Source organism: Castor canadensis, chromosome 7 (assembly GCF_047511655.1).
Source record: "Castor canadensis chromosome 7, mCasCan1.hap1v2, whole genome shotgun sequence".
NCBI lineage: Eukaryota > Metazoa > Chordata > Mammalia > Rodentia > Castoridae > Castor > Castor canadensis.
Window position 1 is genome coordinate 48,159,365 of NC_133392.1, and position 17,830 is coordinate 48,177,194.

A 17,830-nucleotide genomic window follows, 5' to 3' on the forward strand; every position below is an offset into this window, starting at 1 on the left:
AGGAATACATCTTCCTAAGATTTTTCCTCCCACCTTTTACAATTTGGATGACAGTTGAGACTTGCGCCTTCTCCTTTTTTCCAGAGGTAATTGTGTCTAAATCCCTAACCCCTGTCTAAGGCATCCTTCCTCCAAGGACTCTGCCGTGTCTGTCCAGTCATTTGATTTCCCTCAATTTCATCAGTAGATTTCTATGTGTATCTAATAATAAAATTCAGATGATTAATATAAACTGTTAACTCAAAATGAGATGAATTAAGAATTATTTACTCCAAGTTAAATTCATTTCAAACTGTTATTCTATGTATTGTTGCTAACAGCTACCAATTAAATAGCAATCACCCCATGGCTTTCCTCATATATTTACTGTTTAAATGGGGAGGAGATTAAAGAAGTATAACTGCTTTAATATAGTGAACTATAGACTACTGCTGTTGTATGTAACGGCAATTCTCTCACCATGGAAACTAAGTGAAGGCTCATTTATTTCCTCTTTAAAGTACAGCAAAAGGAGTGGCTTATTCATCAAAAGGAAATACACAAAGATGATATTTGTTATTAACAAACTGATGTTTGCATAATTCAATCAGACTATAGAAATTCACTATTAACATATCAACAGATCTCTTTTGACTGAAGACTATATTAACTGGAGAAAAGAAAATCTATTTTATCAGTCAGAATATATTTGGTTGAGAGATCAATGTAAATTTTTGAATAGACCATTTCTCACTGTCTCCAGAGAAGCAGAGATTAAAATTTTCATGTTATTAACTGTTAAAGGATATTCTTGAGATTTGTTTCTAGTAGGATAGTGATCGAATTTCAGATACTTGGAAATACAAATATTTGCTTTTTCATCTTGTAGAAATTCTGGGAGTGTCCCACTGGCAGCCTTTTCTAAAGGAAGGAAATATGCAACCAAGTATTTCTTAGATTTCTGTTTCTGTGTGTTTCTTTTAAGCAGGTGAAAATACATCTGTCTTCTAATCAAACAGAGAGAAAGAGAAAGTTTAAAGCCATGATGGTGACATGCATGACTGGTTGTTATGATGCTGTGATATGCCTACCTGATGGGGAAAACACAGATAATAAGGTGAACGAGAGAAGCTACTGACTTTTAAATATATTTCATATTCATATTCCACTCACAATGATTCTCCACATTCAAGACACACTAGGCCAGCAGGATAAATACACAGAAAGCAGGCAATTGCCTTCCTATAGGGTCTAAGTGGTTTTCATTCACACAGTTGCTTTAGTGTCCAATTGCTGGCTAAACCACTGTTCCTTATTCACTCGCCTGTAAGAAATCCCAGTTTAGACAAGAAATTATAATTGTCCTAATTATGCATAAGAACATAACTCAAGAACTTTAGTTTTATGCCAGTAGCTTCAGTTTTTAACTCTCAAGTTTGATAGCTTGAATTTAATATCATAAAAGGTAATTATTTTAATAAAATATTTGACTTGAAAGTGTTAAACTATATATTCTGATTGCCAATTAATGACACTTTCATAAACATCAGGCATAAGACTTTGACTTTCATGCTGTTTCTTAAAAGCAGAAGATGAACTCCCAGATGAAAAGTGCTTTTCCTGTATACGCTTAAAAGATGCAACATTTCTATTCTTAAGGAGATATGGAAATCAAGAACATTCTCTACATGCCTTGTTAGAATAACTCTCATCTTTTAAATCTCCCCACAAAATTTGTCACATCTTTAAAGTTTGCTGATCTTTATCCAATTCAGTGTAAAAGTAAATTAGGTAACTGCGTTCTTGGATTTTTGTTTCTGTATGAGGACCTGTGAACCATGTAAAACTGGTGTTGAGTATATTTTTACACTTTCTTCCTGTTGTTATGTCATTTTAATTCTTTAAACCCACAGGTATTCTAAGAGGTGGAGGAAGAGGTTTTTCACCCCTATAGGATCTTTTATACCTCTAATTCAGTGTAATCTGACTTTCCCAAATTCAGAAGCTGAAAGTATTCTTTTGATATCTTTTTGAAAATTCTTTTTGGTATGAATCCTAAATCAGGAAAAAATACCTTGAAAAGAACACATTGGAAACAGGATCCATCTCTAATTTTAAAAACAAAGAATAAAAAATAACCAAAATGCATTTTAAACTTCTTTTCCCTGGTCAGCTAAAATGGGAAAATTGTGCTTTTTCATATCACTGATGAAATATACAAGTGTCTCTTACTAAAACTAGGAGTTTACTGTCTTCTAGTCAGACCCCTTCTCTCCTAAAATTTTTATTAGTCATAATTAATACTTTCTTTTTAAGTTTTCCAGCTTCCTAACTAGGAAAACTGGATTTCACCAATCAAATAGATTGATGACTCACTTTCAGGTTTCTGCACTCTGAACTGAATTACATTGCCTTCAAAATCTAATCACAAAGGAACTTACTACTCAAAATGTCTTTCCTATCCTGAATGTCTGATTCTATTTTCTACAGGAGACCACACATGCATCCTACCACCAGAGTGCTAAAATATTTTTAAAAATAATGAAAACCACTAAATCTTGTTCTTTTTCATGATCTTTTCCTTAGTCTGTATTCTCAAGTCATTATTCCAGACATGGCTATTTATACAAAGCTCAACCTTATTATGTGTAGTTATTTCAATGCCATTCTTTATTTCCTGAATCCCAATCTACCAGCTCTTCCTCTACTTCAATACCCAGTAGTACACATGTATATTAGGAGTTCATGACCTGCACACATCCTAGTACAATATTGAATGAGCTCAGGTTGGAGAAATGTTTTGTGTTTTCTAGTTAGATTGATTCACTTCATCTCAGATCTATCTGAAAATACATAAGCAGCCTTACAAATATGTATGCTAAAGACAGTTCTGCAGACAAATTTGCAATTAAACTTTCCATATTTATTTTTAACTTTTATGGGCTCATAAATGCTGTTAGTGGCTTTTTTGTCCCTATTTTAATTTAGAATTTTATAGTTACACTCATGAATCGATATACAATTTTAACATTGTAAAGCTATAAACCTTCTGCTTACTCACACAGTTGATGCACTTTAAAAAGAAAACCATTTGTGTGTGTGTGTGTGTGTGTGTGTGTGTGTCTGTGATTATCTGGAATTTGCACTAGAGAAATCGAATGCTGGATAAGCCAGGAGCAAGTATCTGAAGATGAGTAATGAAAAAGATGTGCATCCAACCCTATTATTCCATTTTAGATTCTTTTATTTTTTTGTTATTCATTTATTCACATGTGCATACATTGTTTTGGTCATTTCTCCCTCCTGCCCCCACCCCCACCCCCACCCTCCTTCCCTCTCCCCTCTCCCTTCCAGGCAGAACCTGTTCTGCCCTTTTCTCCAGTTCCATTGAAGAGTAAAAATAAGCAATAATAAGAAAGGCAAAGCATTTTTGCTAGTTGAGATAAGGACAGCTATACAGAGAGATTCCTAGCATTGCTTTCATGTACAAATGTGTTACAACCCAGGTTGATTCATCTCTAACTGATCTTAACACTGGTTCCTGATCCCCTTCTCATGTTGACCTCTGTTGCTTTAAGGTTTCTGTATTAATTCCTCTGGAGTGGAGACATCAAATGCTTTCATGTTTTGGGTTTTCTATCTAACCCCATACCTCCCTTATATGTTCTCCCCCTTGTCATGTAACCCAAGTCCTACAACATTGCTGTATTTGTCCTAGATCTAAAGACCACATATGAGGGAGAACATATGATTTTGGGTTTTCTGAGTCTGGCTAACCTCACTTAGACTGATGTTCTCCAGTTTTATCCATTTACTTGCAAATGATAAGATTTCATTTTTCTTCATGGCTGAGTGAAATTCCATTGTGTATAAATACCACATTTTCTTGATCCACTCGTCAGTAGTGGGGCATTTTGGTTGTTTCCATAACTTGGCTAATGTGAATAGTGCTGCAATAAACATGGGTGTGCAGGTGCCTCTGGAGTAACCTATGTTACATTCCTTTGGGTATATCCCCAGGAGTGGGATTGCTGGATCATATGGCAGATCTATGTTTTGATTTTTAAGAGGCCTCCAAATTTTTTTCCAGAGTGAGTGCACTAGCTTGCATTTCCACCAGCAGTGTGCCAGGGTTTTTTTTTTCCCTACAACCTCGCCAATACATGTTGTTGGTGATGTCTTTGATGATGGCTATGGCTAGAGAAAGTGATCATTGTTTCATATGTTTTTTGGCCATTTGAATTTCTTCTTTTGAGAAAGTTCTGTTTAGTTCAGTTGACCATTTCTTAATTGGTTCATTGATTTTGGGGGAGTTTAATTTCTTAAGTTCCCTGCATATTCTGGTTACCAGTCCTTCATCTGATGTATAGCTAGCAAATATTTTCTCCTACTCTGTGGGTGGTCTCTTTAGTTTAGAGACCATTTCTTTTGTTGTGCAGAAGCTTTTTAATTTTATGAAGTCCATTTTGTCCATTCTTTCTCTTAGTTGCTGGGCTGCTGGGGTTCTATTGAGGAAGTCCTTGCCTATACATATTAGTTCCAGAGTGTTTCCTGCTCTTTCCTGTACTAACTGCAGAGTTTTGGGTCTGATCCATTTTAGATTCTTACAAAACATCTCTCCATCACAGTTTTTTCAAATAACAAATAATGTTGCTTATGAATCAAGGCTATTTGTGAGTAGGAACATTATGTTGTGTGTCTGATGGAAGAAGGAAGAATAATAAAACCTAAGATTAGGAGAGTTGTGTATGTATAAAGTCTAAATGGTAAAAGGTCAATTGTTTCTTTGAGAAAAATATTTCTAGTACAGACACATATACATTCAGAAATTGTCACAAAAGAAACATTAAAGTGGGCATACTAAAAGTTATCATTGTGGTGTATTAGTCATCTGAGTTTTTATTTTTCAAAATATTTGTAAATCAACTCTAAAAAGAAGATACATTGTCAGAACATGTCATTTGTAAAAATGGACAAAACTAGTAAAGAATATAATATGGATTATGTGGCTGAATAATTGAATAATATTTTCATGGTACCAGTTCTAGCAATAGTATAGAAATTAATATACATTAAATTTTAGTGAATCAAAGGAGAAACATATCAAGATAAACTGTAAGAAAATAATTACACAGCAGAGAGAAATATTTGAGAATTCCAAGTGATTTTAAATTAAAATTATAAATTTTACCAAATTATAAGGTAGGTTTTTCTCTTGGATAAAGATTCTTATTTTAACTCCATATCTAAGACATGTATACAAAAGAAAGTACATCTGAACCTTCTTTTAATAAAATATGCCAATCTCTCTTCCAGTAAAAGGTCTTTGCATATACTCTTAATTTATCTGGAATGCTCTCAGATCATTACAGGGATAACTCCTTTTTGTTATTTAGCTCAAAGGACTCCTCCCAAGATTGACCATTCACCATTACTCTTTTGTAGTGGGAGCTGCATCTATGCTCTAGCCAAAGGTGACTAACACTGAATTATCTGAGGAAACTGTAATGACCTCAGTTACAGTTGTCAACTAATTGTTCTCAATACATTCTGCCCCCTTCTTTCATTCTACAGCTTATTAGTGTTGAATCTATAATATAATTATAGATTTAAATCATAGCAGTTCCTAAAAGTGAGATATAAAGCATAACCCATGCAGAGGTATGCTACAGCTGAAGTTTTTGTTTTTTGTTTTTGCTTAATTTTTTTAAGTTGTTGAGTTTTTAGTGTTCTTTACACATTCTAACATTCTAGACAGTAGTTCTTTTTTATCTTATCATTTTTACATTTACGTACATGTATATACATTCATTGTTTGTTCACTGTTCGTATATAGAAAGTTTACTGATTTTTATAAGTTGACTTTGTAACCTGCTACATTGCTGAAGCTGTTTATAGTGTCTAGGAGTTGTTTTTGGGTCCTTGAGATATAAGATTATGTCATCTGTAAGTAGGGATTCTTTGACTATTTCTTTCCCTATTTGTATTCCTTTTATTTCTTCTTCTTGCCTTATTGCTCTGATGAGGAATTCCAGGTCTATGTTGAGTAGGAGTGGGGAGAGGGGCACCCTTGTCTCATTCCTGACTTTAGGGGAAATTGTTTCAGTTTTCCCCATTAAGTATGATGTTGGCTATCATCTTGACCTTGCTTACAGACTCAGAATCCTTTGTACTAAACTTACACCATCAACTCTCTTGGTTCTCAGACTTTTGAACACAGAATAAAACTACACCTCCACTTTCCTGCATCTCTCCAGACCTTGATCCTTCTCACTCTCCATCATTGTGTGAAACAATTCACTATTATCTCATAATCACTTTCTCTCATACAATATGTATATTTCCCACCTGTTGCCTTGGGGATTGAACTTTCAAAATAGGAACTATAGATGACCTAAGGAAACTGTCACCGGGGAGTATGCAGAAAAGAGGAGATTTCCTCAACAGAAGGATTTTCCAAACACCCACTTAAAACCTAAGAATTTGTAGTAGTGATGAAAAAAATTTCAAAGCAATCCATGAAGGAGGTACATGAAGTACTAGAGCAGCTAAGTCCATTTAGTGTAAGAGGACAAAGTCGGAAGAAAAGGAAAAGGGAGAATAAAATAGCACCTTCTAAAAAGCAGTTAGTGGGGAGCTAAGGCTCAGTGAGTGGTCTTCATCCCAGGGGTACTTGTGACCCCTCATTGGGCTGGGATTTTCCAGTTCAAAATGGTTACATGGTTGTATAATCACCTAAGCCAAGCAGGGAGACAATGGGTCTGAGTTGGCCTTGCAATCAGAGACTTGAAACATGGGTATCTGTTCTTTCTGTTCTTACATTGAGGTATTCCTCCGGGCATGGATTTACAAAATTCAGGCACTTTCTATTTTCATACTGAATTACTCATCTAGAGGCATTGTATCTCAGTTAACATAAAAGAGAGAATAAGAGAGAAGGGAGGTGATGGAAGAGATGTAGGTCTGTTCATTTTTTTTTTTCTGTGGTTCTGGGGCTTGAACTCAGGGTCTACACCTTGAGCCACTCCACCAACCCTGTATTTTTTGTGTATTAGGTATTTTCGAGATAAGGTCTCATGAACTATTTGCCTGGGCTGGCTTTGAACCAAAATCCTCCTGATCTCTGCCCCCTTGAATAGCTAGTATTACAGGTGTGAACACTGGTGCCCAGCTTGTCTATTCATTCTTGAATAGTTGATTGAATTCCTTGCTAGTCTAGTAACTTTTCTGCCTTAGTTCCTGGTTCTGTCTCAGCTCTGTCTTGTTTTCCTCCTTCTCCTTCTCCTCCTCCTCCTCATTCTTCTTCTTCATTCTTCTTTTTTCATTATTATTATTAATTTTCATACATTTATAATTTCCTTTCCAATTTACCTTAGTTATGCTACAAAACCATAGGACTTATTTTGGTTAAAATATTTTGTGATTTCAAAAGATTTATCTTTCATGTTTACTTGCATATTTCTGCCTTTTACATAAAAATAAATTTAAAAATTATAATGAACTGAACAGTTTTTAATTCTGACTCCTTAGATGGCAAATGATGCTGAAACTAAAAATGACCTTCAAGCAAAATTTGAATCCAAGGCACTGGCAGGAAAGTATGGTCCAAAGATGATGCCAAATTTGACTAACTTGCAGAGAGATCAAAAAATGGAGCTTTAGAATACAATTAGTTTATACAAAAGTCTTCTAAAATATCAAATATGTGATACACAGATACCTTCAAAGAATAGAGTCTGTAGGAAGCTTAGGGCATTGTTTCACAGCCTTGTCAATAAAAGTTCGAGGTATAGAAGAGCTTTTTTCTTAAAACATTAGTCCACTAGCCTTTGTATAATAGAGGCAATTCCAATGAAACTCACGGTAAACTTATGAAGCTTTAAAGAAAATTAGGGATGTAAAAATATTCACAATTTAGACTTAAAGTGACAGAGGCAGTTCAAAATGAGCCCCCAAACTCCTTTATGAGGGTAGCAGGATCAGCAGACTACTATGACTTAAATGTGTGCTTACTTTTAAGAAAATGGGGAGATAATTCAAAGAATACCAAAAGTTCAGTAAATGAAATCACAAAATATGGGTTTATCATGGAAAGAATAGGATTAAGTGCTCATTTAAAAATTCCAGCATTCACTGAATTTCAGAATTTCCATGGATTTTATGACTTCTGCATACATTCCATTCTCCCATATTGAATGGTAATTCCTAGGCTCATTATTACACTGCTCTATCACCATTTTATGGTATACACATATACCATAAAATATGTATCTTGGCAGATCTGCCAAGAGGCAGATAACTTATCTCTTTAGTTTCACAGGACTTCAGATGGATAGAAACTGTATATAAGGAGTTGCAATTACCAAACTATACTTAGGGAGGGTACACGGTTTGAGCTTTCTCTCCCTCCATTACTACTGAGTCTAACTGGCCTAACTGGGGATGACAGAAGATGCAGAAAGGACAAATGATAAAGAAACATGCATAAAGCTGGGGCCAGGTGTGCTCGGCGCTCAGATGGAGACTCACAACAGCCTTGTTGCTTCTTTTCTCAAATAACTCTTCTTTTACTTTGCTTCTTTTCCCTATCTTTATTTTTTAAGGTCTTACTCCTTTACAATTCTTTAAAACTGTGCTTCTAATGTCTTCTTTTGTGTTCTTTAAAGTCTCTTTCCTTAGAGTCACACTGTCCCATGTTTTCTTTAGATTTTCTTTAGCATAATCTCGCTTAGAGTCTTTGCCCTCAGACTTGCACTGTCCCATGTTCTCTCTTTAACTTTCTTAAAGTCTCAGTGCTCAGGCTTATAAACAACAGCAGCTGCATCTAAAAACTGCATTAGCATAACTCTTAAAGTCTCGGTCCTTAGACCTGCACTGTCCCATGTTCTCTTCAGCTTTTCTTTAGCTTAGCTTTTCTAAAGCCTACATATAAAGTTCTCAGTGCAAAAAACTGTTCTGGAGGAGACACACCAGCCAGTGGCAATGGCACTGGCAGCCAATCAAAATCCCCTTTCAAAAAGCCTGTGTCCTCCTTCAGCCAGTCTTTTATATCCAGTGGATAAAGTATCCAACAAAGAGGTGGAGTGACAGTTCTTGGGGAGGGGCATGACATTGTAACAAGAGAAACCTGCATTCCTGCTTCTCTGAACATAAACAATTTAGGAAAAGCAGCTGTGCTGCATTTGTGGCTGGGGACTTGCCAAACTCAGCCTGCCAATTATTGGGCATAACTGTGCTTATGTCAAATTCTCATAGGCTTCTCATAATCTGCTCCCCACAGATATATGCAGCTAGAACTAATTTAAGTGACAAGATTCTCCACTCTAAGTTAATGATATAATGGGGTAAGTCTTTAGGGTATTTTAACATATAGTTATTGGGGTATGAACCACTGAGAGTCAGAGAGCAGATGGTGGTTATTGGCCTCTAAAGTAGGTCCTTATGATCACCCTATCCTGCCCTGTATGCATTTGTGTAGTCCTCTCCCTGGATTGGTCTGTTTGACCAGGAGGGATGCTATGCCACTCTAAGATGAGGTTACGTGGTATTTGAGAGTACTTAACCTCTTGAAGAACAGCCTTTTGGCTTTGAAAATTTATAAATTGAAGCAACTTTCAACTCTGGTAGCTGCATGCTCCCATGATTGTTTCTCTGCCTTTATTTCTGATAGAATGAGTTTTATTAAAAACCTTCTCTATACCCTATGCTTTCATGTTCTATTTTTTAAAATAATTTTAGTTACTGTAGAACTGATCTATCTGTCTATCTATCTATCTATCTTTCTTTCTATCACCTATCTACCTATCTATCTGCAAAGGCATGTATGCTTGTGCCATGTTCTGTGCATGCTTATAAATTCATACATTTATTCTATATGTACAATTTGGTCTATTACAAGTTAGGGAATTGTTTTGGGGTGTTTTAAGTCCTCTATCCCTACAGAAATCCAAATTTCCAAATTAATTTGTGTTTTCTCTATCCCTGTTTCACACACACACACACACACACACACACACACAAAATCTTAACAATCCATATTTTGTATAGATGTGTGTTGTGTGATTAGTTTTGTTACTCCAAACTATTTGTTTAAATATATTATTTACATTATTTATGGTTTCCTTTAGAATTTTAATCTAAGTGCAGTATATTGCAAGAGCATATGGTAATTATATCAACCACATTCTAATTGAGTTATATTCATTGAAATTCTTTATACTGCCTGCTGTCGAGAAATTTGCCCAGTAAAGTTTCATATCAAATAAAGTTCTAATTTTTATTTCATATTTTCTTCTTAATTCCTCAATGTGCAATTATTATATTGGATTTCGGAGTGAAAACCATCACAGTCTCTTTTGAGAGACTGTTGTCACAGACTTCTTGGAACGAGATTAAGTTCATTGAGGATAAACCCATATTGTATAAATTTTCTTTATCCATTACCATGTTTGGCAGATTCAATATGTATTTACTAAATTGATTTAAATTCACCTACACTTTCACAAAGTATTAATTTTCTACCTCTCGATTCTTCTAAAACAGTAGAAAAGTCTGCCAACATAAAAATGTAAGAAATAAGACACAAATAAGTATTTTGCCTTCCAAAATATGACTCATTTTCTTTCATAGAATACTTTTGTCAGCGTTCTTGTCATTGGCCCTTCCAACCCTGTGTCTTACATCAGTTCTTGTGACTAGGGAAAGTGAAGGGTTGGGGATAATACACAGTTATGCAAAGCAATGGGAAAAGAATATAAGAATCTTCATTAGAACCTTGTGTCTTCTACACCTTCTTTGCTTCACATTGATCAAGTTGGCCGGACTGTCCAATAATTTAATGGGTATATCTGTGCAAATAACCTCTGATGGCCTATTTAACTCAATTAAGACTCATTTTATTTTTCTTTCCTTAATACCATTGTCCTTGCTTTCTCTTTAACAAAATGGAGGAACAGAGAAAGACTCTACTCAATGTGATATGTCAGATGCATAAACGCTTGAGAGAGAAACCTTTTCTTCTATAAACAGTATTCTGATTAGAAATGCCTGCTCCATAGGGTTTCATAAATCTTCCAACTATCTCCTTTCATTACTTTGAAATAATAATTCATTTAGGATGAATATCATCAAAGAAAAGTAATAATATTCAGTAGACATTTATTCTTGCTTTGGGATTTGTATCATAATTCCATAAAGAATTGATATTTTTAGGGAAGGAGCACAGTTCCTTACTCTAACATCCACAATTACTCTTGCTGTGGTCATCCAGATAAGATGAACACTGGCCAATGCATAACAGTTTTCGGTTATTTTTTCCTACATTTTAAATAAACACTCAGACTTTACGAGTGTGCAAGATTCACATCCCTATTTTGAGCTAGAATTTTGGGTAGAACTTATTGCCATTTGTTAGATATTGTCCAAACTAACTTTGGTTCCTAGAGTTCTTACTATTATACTGCAACTACTAGAACTAGGAGGAGAATTTATTTTGCTTTATGAAGTGGGCAGAATTGAGATGAACACAGGACATAAGAGCTTAAATAAAACACTGTAAGAAAGGTACTGGCTAAGAGTAGAACAACAGTAGGAACCAAGACCTTTTACTCAGGATTAATGGCTACAAAGATGTCCTTTCTCTGAAGCAGCACTCTATACAGAAATATGAAAAGCCACCTCTATTGTCCTTTGGCTAACAGGAATAGAATTGAGCACTTTCTGCGATTTTAACCTTGTGATAACAGATGCTACATGAACTCAAGTGGAATTCTGACTGCCTTGAGAGGTGAATGAAACACATTCCACCATCCATTGCTGCTGCATCAGGGTATTAAAATGAGAGAGACAGAAGGAAGAGGTGGGGGAGGCACAAGTTCAGCAGTGTGAAGGAAGCAGACACGATGGAAGGGAGAAAGCAATAAAAGACCTCAATGTCACTGAAAGTGCAGAAAATGAAGGCAAAAAGCTGTGGTATCTCAGGAGCTGACTTGTAAGAAATTCAATTTATAATAGTTGACTTGCAGTACAATGTATGACCTTTATTTCCTTTTCTGCCTCAAACTTGTCAAAACCTTTGACCAATTTTCCTATGACCATGAATTACTGCAACAATATGTAGTTGAACTACACATATTTTTCAAAGCAGCAACACAGTGCTACAGTAGACTTCAAACCCTATGTAAGTACATGGCTTACTTATACTCAAGTCATTTCTAAGGGCCTAACCAAATACTCTCTGAGTGCCTAGTTATGATTATTTCCAAGGCTAAAAACAAAATGCTGCTAATGCATGTATAAATAACCAAAAACAGAAACAACAACAAAGAAAACCCTCATGCATTGTTTTTTGCAGGGTTTTCCATTTCTAAAGAAGATTATGCATGAAAGTTTCTGCCTTTATGAAGAAAAACGTACAGATTTTTAAGTAGCTCTGGGTTTTGTTAAACAATGACAACAAAAATTTTTCTGTCTAAAATAAAGCCCTAATCGAAATTTTAAATTTAGCACTTGGAATGGAGAAGAAAAATTCTGTTGCTTCTTAAGTGCTTTATTAAGATTTTCTTTCAGTTTTATATATTCCACTTTTTTAAAAAGGTTTACAAAGATAAAATTGATGCAAAAAAGTATACATTTAGTGGATATGTTGTAAGGATATCTGTGATACCATCACCAGAACAAAAATTTCCTTGTGGTCTTTTGTGGTTGTTTGTTTATTTTTGTTTTGTTTTTTTATTTTGACCAGGGTATTAAGGACATTACAACAACGCATGGGAAAGTCACTGAATTGAGTTTATATGGAGATCTCAGCGAGATAATGAAGTTGTGACCAAACCCTCAAGGAGCTTGCAAACTGACTATGGGTTTCCAATTTGGTTATCCACAGATAGGACTTTGTTCATTTATTGATTCACTGACTGATTGATTGATCCATTCATTCATTCATTCATTCATCCATTATCAAGAAGAGACATTTGTCCTGACTTCACCATGTGGATGATCGGGACTCCAGGTAAATGCTTTCTCTCACTTTGCTCCAATGCTAAGGTAGTTATTGTGATCCAGCCCTTTCTTTTTATCCCTAAAAACCAGAATCAATTTCTTTTCTCCTTCAGTAGCACATTAAGACATACCACCCAAGGCCTGTTAGATTAAATTGTTAGATTTGTTGTCTAGCTAATGTTTCCTCAGACAAGACAAATTAAACAGATTGGATTGTTAAAATGATTTCAAAAGATGAACAGTCATAGAATAGAAATAAACTATAGAAAATAGGGAACTTGAGTAACTAAATCTCCTAGGAAACATTCACAGCAGATGGTAAAGTATCTAGTCTCATTATTATAAATAAATTCCACAGATACTCAGAGCAGGCTTACAAAGTTTTACTACAATAACAAATAGCACCCAACCTCTGCAGTGAACAGAAAATGCTCTACCATCCTTTGTACCTCCTTAAATTAAGCTTGTTTCTGTTTACACAGAAAAATCTGTCTGTGGAAAAACACTGGTTTGAATATGCAATTGCATTAATCTGGAAGCCACAACAGAAGCCTGCTTTGGAAAACTTTGTAATACTTTCCTGTGACTTACTCTCTTTGTATTTTTCAGATTATAATATTAGTGAGTTTTTATAATGTATTTTATTCACTCCCGGAGTAAGATAAGACTATAGTTGATGCTGGAAACTGTGCATTGTCTAATTATGTGTTAGCACTTTGCCATGGCTACTCTGGAACATTCATAGAATGAAATGACCACTGTTAGTCAAATGGCATTAAAACTTAGCCCCTTACTCATTGGTCATGTAAAAATATAGATATATTATGCAAATACTCTGGGGCAGAGCTGATTCATCTATTAAATGCATCCACTCTTACCGTAGCAATGATTTGAAAGGATTGATAAAATATGCTGAGAGCAGTCCCAGATTCAAAATAAATTATTTTTATTAAAGGAATATTTACGAACAGGTGATATTAAAGCAGATACCAATAATTTATCCTATATATTCAGTGTTTAAACATCAGAATTACAGTTTCATGGGATAAGCTTCAAACTAAAATAAGTCAAAGATTTTATCCAATAATTAATTTTTGCATTATTGACCAACAGGATTAGCACACATTTCTGATATATGTGTGCATGTGTGTATCAATTAATAGCAAGCTTTTTCACCTAGTACCAAGTTTGAATTTGGGTTATATCACTTAGCAGCTGTGTGTACTTGGACATGTTGCTTAATCCACTTGTATCTCAACTTGTCACCTGTATCTCTTGTGTTAAATGTAAAAGTATTTAGGTCAGAGGGGTGAAATGAGTTTTAGGTGAGATAATTTACAAATAAAATGCTGAGCATATCTGTGGCACTGAGCCCACAGAGTGGGCACTCAATGAAATTTTACATTTCTGTACATAATTAATGTACTAAATTATAAAAATATTGTAATCTCTGAAAATGCATTTCTTTGGTCTTTGTATTATAACAGATACTTAGAAACTGCTTTGGCTAAAAAGTACTGACTCTTCTCTTCAGTCCACAAGTTAACTAAAAGCAGGATAAAAAAAAATCCTGTACATCTGTCTCCTTTGCCTAAAAGTTTTGTGTCAGACTCCTGCTTAACTCTAACATGCAGGCATGTTAATCACTCATCGAGTGTCTGTCTAAAACCTGGTGATACCTAACCTATCTCATCCCTCTTCCAGGCAAAAGGTTCAAAGATAAGAGCATTTTACAGTTAGTTCTTACAACATCCTGTTCCGTGCCCCCAGTAGGCAACTGTAAGTCTCCCATCATTGTTCTAAACCTGCAGTCACCTTGGATTTCAGGAATAGCATAGCCGTTCATTACCCCATAATGAGATCAGCCCAAGTAGAAGCAGTCCTCTTGGGAATGGTATTGTCACCTCAAACAACAAGGACTTTTTTTCAGGACCAGAAATGAGATAATGGTCAACCACACCACACTTTGATCAGAACTGCTTAATTTTGCATACCTCTCACTCCTTACCACAATTCTTCTAGTTAAAACTAAATCAGAAAGTTCCCCAAAGATGGGCTGAAATATTTACTGTCCCTCTTTCTGTGCATAGCTGCCAAGTTAAAGAAATCTTTCTCTTCAATTCATCACTACTTTTCATTTTCATTGTTCATTGGGGAGAATGACTAGACTTGACATGTTGGAACTCCTGTACTAGGCCTCTACCCCAGAGTTCCAGTTTCAGTACCTCTTATTGAACTTTACAGTGTCAACAAGGCATTTGTAAGCATTTTAGAGACTTATCCTTTCCTACCAATATTCTGTCACTTCTATTAACATGTTATCATGTTGGGAAAATAATCACATGCTTGACTATATTTCACTGAGTTTATCTAGAGCTAAGCTGGCATGCTCTTGCATTTCAGATCTAACGCTCTGGCTAGAGGAATGGCTGAAGTGGTAGAGCACCTCCCTAGCAAGCATGAGGCAAGAAGTTCAAATTCCACTACCACCAGAAAAAAAGAAAAGACAAAGAAAAAGAAAACCAACAGATGCTAATGCTCACCAGCTGCTCTATGGCTCTTCAGGAGCCTTTGGCTCTGTCCTCTACGCATGCCTTGCGACACCAATCTGGCCAGTCCACCAAAGCCCACAAACATGTCTCCAGTTTACTCTAGCAATGTTCTTATCCTCACTAACTTATTGGAATATTATAGGATGATAAAGTAGCTTATGCTAAAGTGATAGCAAGCTTGTATTATATATTCTTCAAGTGAATCTTTTCAAATAAATAAAATTATAATTGTGAAGTTTTGAGCAATGTGACCAAACATATTTTTGACTCATTTCCACAAGTAGAAATAAATTACTTGGAGTAGAAAAAAGTGACTTCTATGTATATTTTTTATCTGTATTAATTGTACCTTAGTTGCTGGAATTTAGCATTTTTAATTTCCACAAAAAGAAGATTTAAGACTGTTCTAATTTTCCTATTTCCTATTTCCTCTCTTATTTGTAACTCACGTAAAATAAATTGGTAGCACACACTACAATGTTTACCCATATATCAAACATTGAAAAATTCTGTTTGAAACATAAATAAGTATATATCTTACTAATACCACAAAAGTGTAAAGTGCTGCCATTTATTGATCTTCAGAAAATGAGTTGGCTTCTGGGCAGTTGATTTACTTTCTTCCCTTTTTGTTCAATGGCATTTTTGGGGTTATTATAGTATTATTAAATTAGAAAGTGAGAAGACTTTTTCTTATAAGTTTCTGGTGTGGTGTTTATTTTGTTTGTTTTTAATGGCAACTTTGAGATACAAAGGTATAGTACAATGTTTAAAAGTCAAATACAGAGAGCCAGATCAAGGTGTACATCCAGGACTAACTTTCTTAGCCTCTCTTAGCTCCTGCTTTTTTTTTGTTTTTTTCCTAGTAAATCTGAAATAAAGTAGGTAGCTTTTTTTAAGGGTTATCATATGAATGAATGAAATAATTAAACTCTCTAATCTTAAGAATATGAAATTTGTGTCAATAAATATTAGCTATTATAATAAGGTTTATTCTCCTTCATATATAAGCCATTTTTAAGCAATCAAGTTAATCATCATTGCCTTCCAGGAAAAGCAAAAAAAAAAAAAAGAATCTTAAGAATTATTTTTAAAATTTAGTTTTCAGATCAAGTATAAAATAATCTATAGGCAGAAGTGGTAGCTGATTTGGGATAGGTATAGAAATCCTTAAGGTTCTGTGTGAGGATGTAGAAGATGAGAAGGTATATTAGTACTCATAGATGGTGACATTTAAGTCAAAGTTATATTTATTATACTTTCAATTAAAATTCACTAGATTTTTAATTAGTATATATTAGTGTACAGGGGATGTTCATTGTGACATTTATATATGTGGTTACAATGTATTTTAATTAATTTTACCCCCTCCATCATTCTCCCTCATATCCCCTACCTGCTTTCTTAGAAGTATTTTAACAGGTTTCACTGTTCTATTTTCATTCACATATGCAAAGAGCATTGACCATATTCACCCTTCTTCACTCTCTGTTTACACTCCCACTAGTAACCACCCCCAGATAGGTCCTGTTTTACCTTCCTGTCCTTCATTTTTTAAGTGTATATCGATTGTTCAAGGGAGTTTCACCTTGGTATTTCACACATATACATGTATGTATTGTACTTTAATCATATTAAACCCTTCTATCACTTACTCTATCTCTATCTGCTGCTCCCCTATTATTCATCAGCTTTCAATGCATTTCTCTATGTCACTGGACAAAGGTAAGAGGGTTTCCCCAGCTTCCCATTTCCCATGCAAAATCACAGGTCCTTGAGAACCACACATTTGAAAAGCATTTTGAGGTGTCTAAAAAAAAGGAGTCTCACAAGGTAGAAGTTTTACCAAGGCTTTATTTAAGTATAGCAGGATAAAGTAGGCAGAAGTGAGGGGATGGAAGAAAGAAACATCTTGGATTCTTGCAGCCCATTAATATCTCAAAGAGGAAGGCAGATACAGTTAGCCCCTTGAGGTCTCCTTGTTCTTGTTACTTAACAGCTGAAAGTGTATGGGAGGGGGCTAGCTACTCTGGTTTTTCAGTTTTTGCTTTCCTGTTCTAGTGTCTGAGTTTGGCTCTTTTAATATTTATTCAAATAATATGAATTCCTTGTTTCTTTGTCCATTCTGCCTCAGTTACAATATTATACAGATACAATGAATTTTCATATTGTTCACTACCATTCTCTTTTCCTCACCTTTCTCCCCTTAGTTCCCACAGAGAGACCCACTTTGCTCTACAATCATATTCTCTCTCTTTCACATATATATGTATATATTTATATAACACATATATGTATGT

General features: G+C 35.0%; 1 long non-coding RNA gene across 1 annotated transcript in view; it reads left to right on the top strand.

Annotated features, from left to right (window-relative positions):
- The window catches only part of LOC141424792 (uncharacterized), a 53,364-nt gene extending 37,011 nt beyond the window's left edge, over positions 1 to 16,353 (top strand). Inside the window, exons 3-5 of the long non-coding RNA XR_012449701.1 lie at positions 7,510 to 7,577; positions 12,722 to 12,988; positions 15,382 to 16,353. This is a non-coding gene — a long non-coding RNA (uncharacterized lncRNA). The remainder of the gene's footprint in view (positions 1 to 7,509; positions 7,578 to 12,721; positions 12,989 to 15,381) is intronic.
- Positions 16,354 to 17,830: the final 1,477 nt, after the last annotated feature.